Below are 3,675 nucleotides of genomic sequence, written 5' to 3' on the forward strand. Positions count from 1 at the left end.
AAGAAGTGAAGGTCCATCCGCACGCTGTTGAGTTCTAGACAGACGCTCGGCGAGTATGCCACCATTGCGCGACAGATGTACCAGGACCCCGACGGCCAGAACTTCTTCGAGTCCTTCCGGATGTCAGGAGCCAGTTAAGTTATGCTAGCTTTTATTTGGTGTGTTTAGTATATTTTTCATCATATGTACCACCACATAAGCATTAACGTGAAGCGTGCACCATCTCAGTGAATTAAGGTATAGGCTCCGTGCGGACATGTTTCAAAAAGACTGGTGGCGCCATCCGGTGGGCAAGACACAAACTATTGGTACGTTCCCGTCGTTCTGCTCTCGCACGGCGCGGGCTTCGACTTTGGTTTCGTTATGGCGTCCGCAGCATCGCGGCCGAAGAAACGTACATCGACGTACTGCTGCGTGTACGACTGTCATAACAGCTACATCAACACAGCCGGGAAGCTCCCTGCCGTGAAGTTTTATCGATTTCCTGGCAAGCCGTACGAGGCGGACCGCCGGCGCAAATGGATCGCAGCGGTGCGGCGCGCAACGTAAGACAGTTTTGTTTTTCGCGCCAACTTTCTTCATCTTTGCTAGCTTTTTGTGCGGAAGATTTGTTTCTAGCTCGTGCAGCAAGTTACTGTTATGTGCACAGGGCAGACGGAGACTCGTGGGAAACCCCAAATCGGCAAACCAGAATCTGCAGCGCCCACTTCGTTGGGAACCAGAAGAGCTCCATCGCTCACCACCCTGCCTACATTCCCACGATTTTTCCCTCGTCATACAAGGCAAGAAACAACGTGACGACAGAGACTAAACTACAGAGATATAAACGGTTAGTAACTGGCACCTGGTGCGATGACCTTTTCGTTTTTTTTATTCGCGAAATGCATCGAAAGTCGTGGAGGACGTGAAGAGCTTACGTTTTGTTTCTTGCCTCCCGAAGATAGCGATAGAATTTTTTCGGCTAGACTTAATTAGCTGCAAGTTTCAAACTTGCCCAACTTGAGCCCAGGCAAGAAGAAATTTTTTTTAGCTTTGTTTGTCAGGTCTAATATCACATCCCGAAACACAGTGTTTTTATTTCTTCTCGCAGCTGGCAAAAAAGGAGCAGGACACAATCGGGTAGCCCTTCAACACCTGCATCCTCAAGTATAAAAGATACCGGGCCCTCGACCACTGTAGCTGATCACTCAACCAGTGAGGACGAACAGGCCACCAGTGTTGAACCAGCACTGCAAGAGGGAGATTCTATGCATGCTGTGAATGCGGTGAGCCAGTTTGTCCGATATGTTTTTCTGGACTTCCGACTTTCACAAATTAATATTGTTCTACGATTGCCCTGTCACATGAAGCAGACGAGTTATTCGGACAATACCGAAAAGTTTTTTGTGGTAGTGCCATCAAACTATATTGATAAAACTATATTGCCTTATGAATCTAATCACTCCCGAACTGCTGTGACCTGTTCCCTCCCAACTTACCAGAAACATTGTTTTGTTGAATGTTGTCTGAATTACAAGATTGCTTTGTAAATAGGAAACTACCAGCAAGTGACATATGCATTCCATGCAAACAGAGTGGTTGCACTATTTGTTTTGTTTCTGATTATGTAGGAGTTCTTCTAATTAGTTAGAGCAGACTGGTGCGTACATACGTGCGTCCGTGCACGGCGGGCCATCAATGCACGGTTGGGACGCTCCGCAAACGTCTGTGTAGGGCGTTCCAGCAAAGCTTTATTTACGCGTTGGCTTTGCCTAAAATATTGCACAACCGCGGTCGCGACGGGCGGGAAGAAGAAGCGGGTTCGCGGTGACCTTACTTCGGCGGAGACAGACTTTGACCAAACACTCCGCGGTTACATTAACAAACTCTTATTTTGTTATCTCCATCGTTTTCGCACGGATACACGACCACTTTGGGGTCGCTCACGGAGAAAATGCGTAAACAAAACGAAGTGTCTTTCCCTCTTTCGTTTTACTTTGTCACGGAGCTCCTACAACTGTAAGGTCCGCGGCCGCGTCATTCGGGTAGGATGAGTGTTCGCGGATCGCAGAGTCCGCTCTGGGGTATTTGAAGGGGTGGGCGATGACTCGGTGTTTTTTCGGAAATTGATATTGGCCCAAAAAATGGGGTGGGCGATGGCTCGGGAATGGGCAATGACTCGGGATATTACAGTATGGTTTTTTCACAGTTCACACAGACAGAACGAGTTGACGAAGTTCGACCCTGCAACCTCTTCTTGTCCGTGACATCAGATGGGGATGCTTCCACTCAGGTCACCCTTGCTATCATGACAAGCGTCGCCATCGAAGCAGCTACAGAATGCGCATCAACAGTTGTGGGGCCTGACCGACGGAGCTGCATCTTTGCTGGTTATGACTCTTTAGTAGGAAAGTCTGGTGCTCTGGAGGAGCTCTGCTCAGTGAGCACGAGTGTCTTTGCTTTGTTGCTCCATTTACTCAGTTCTATTTTTGTGAGAGAGAATGATATCTCCATTGAAAACAAACTGCTCATATTTCTTTTAAAACTGAAGCTCGGGATTTCATTTTTTGAGCCTTGGGGTGCTGTTCGGTGTGCACAGGACAACAGCAAGCCGCATCTTTTTTTTTTTGTTTTAAAGAACCTGGTCAGTGCCACAAGCTCCTGGATCCCAAATCCGTCCTCTTCCTCGGTGCAGGCAACTATGCCGGAGTGCTTCAAAGCACACTACCCAAAGTGCCGCTACATAATTGACTGCACCGAGGTGAGGACGGAGACTCCAGCGACTTTAGAACAGCAGCGGGCACTGTTCTCAAATTACAAGGGCTGTCACACACTGAAGTTTCTCATAGCCATTCTCCCCAACGGAACCGTTTCATTTGTCTCACAGGCATATGGGGGCCGGAGCTCGGACACCTACATAACTATTGACTCGGGGTTCTTAGAGCGTATAGAACCAGGAGATGTAGTACTTGCAGATAAAGGGTTCCCGGGGATAGTTGAGAGCAAGCATGGAGTCATGGTGTTTTCCCCCTTCTCAAAAGGCCAGTTGCAGTTTACGTCTGCTGAAATGGAGATGACATACCAAGTTGCCAAGGTGCGAATTCACGTTGAGAGAGCTATTCAGAGAATAAAGATTTTCAATGTTCTGAACAACAGAGTCCCCACTGAACTTATTTCTAGCATGACCGACATTGTGCGTATCTGCTGTGTACTGGTGAATCTTCAGCCACCAATCCTTACGAAATAATTCAACAGAACAGAATCTCATTACATTCTTATGCAACTGGCACCTAGGATTTGTGACTTCAGGGTGAAAAAGGGTACTCAGTTATTTTTCTCTGTGATGGTTTTGAATATGTATGTGGCTTCTATCGCATATCTTCGTGCTAATGGTGCAATGTCGAAGTCTGCCAGGAATTTCTTTTTCAGTGCAGTCCTCTTTAAATGCTAAAGTGGAGATGGTGGTGCATGTTGGGCTGTAGGGCTACTTCTGTGACTTGTTTCTTTTGCTTACATTTATGTTTCACATCCCTTTAATTATGTCCTTTGTTGTTCTTGTAATGTTGAGTACTATAATAAAAATGTGTACTTCGCAAAAGCGTTGATGAGTGAGAGTAGATATACAGCCATTGAGAACATGTATTTATTAACAGCTGATTTTCAACCGCTATTTACATGAGGTTATAGGCCATATGG

The 3,675-nt window shown here is 46.6% G+C and overlaps 1 pseudogene; it reads left to right on the top strand.

Moving 5' to 3' along the window:
* Window positions 1–363: 363 nt before the first annotated feature.
* LOC115317885 lies at window positions 364–3,226 on the top strand (annotated as a pseudogene).
* The last annotated feature ends 449 nt before the right edge of the window (window positions 3,227–3,675 follow it).

Source organism: Ixodes scapularis, unplaced genomic scaffold (assembly GCF_016920785.2).
Source record: "Ixodes scapularis isolate PalLabHiFi unplaced genomic scaffold, ASM1692078v2 PGA_scaffold6__148_contigs__length_123643588, whole genome shotgun sequence".
NCBI classification, from domain to species: domain Eukaryota; kingdom Metazoa; phylum Arthropoda; class Arachnida; order Ixodida; family Ixodidae; genus Ixodes; species Ixodes scapularis.